Source organism: Penaeus monodon, chromosome 22 (genome assembly GCF_015228065.2).
Source record: "Penaeus monodon isolate SGIC_2016 chromosome 22, NSTDA_Pmon_1, whole genome shotgun sequence".
In the NCBI taxonomy this organism is placed as follows: Eukaryota; Metazoa; Arthropoda; class Malacostraca; order Decapoda; family Penaeidae; genus Penaeus; species Penaeus monodon.
The window spans coordinates 26,959,217-26,959,647 of NC_051407.1; positions in this window are offsets into that span (position 1 = coordinate 26,959,217).

Genomic DNA, 431 nt, shown 5'->3' on the forward strand with positions numbered 1-431 from the left:
ATCTGCATTTCGCGAACTGTTCTGAAATCATGTCACGCGCAGTCACTTGGAAAAAGTTAATTTTGAATATCATTATTAATTATCCCACTACACTTCCTCTCTGTGAACAGCAGTTATCTACATAAATATGGTCATATCTGCTTGCAAACACGAATTTGTTCAGAAACTGGTATTTATTTCATCCTTTGCATAAATGAAGTCTAGGGGGGCGGGGCGCTCGGTATTTACAATATATGTTCAGATTCATTTGCGTTCAATATCGATGATATGGAAACAAAATGAACTTACTGGTAAACTTAATAAGATAATACGAGTGAAAATATTTCATTTATCATCATAGTTGGTATCATATCCTTATCATGTTCCCTATTGAAGTCCCAAAAACTTATTAAAATTAGCTTTATTATCCATAGCAGCTCCAGTAATTAAGG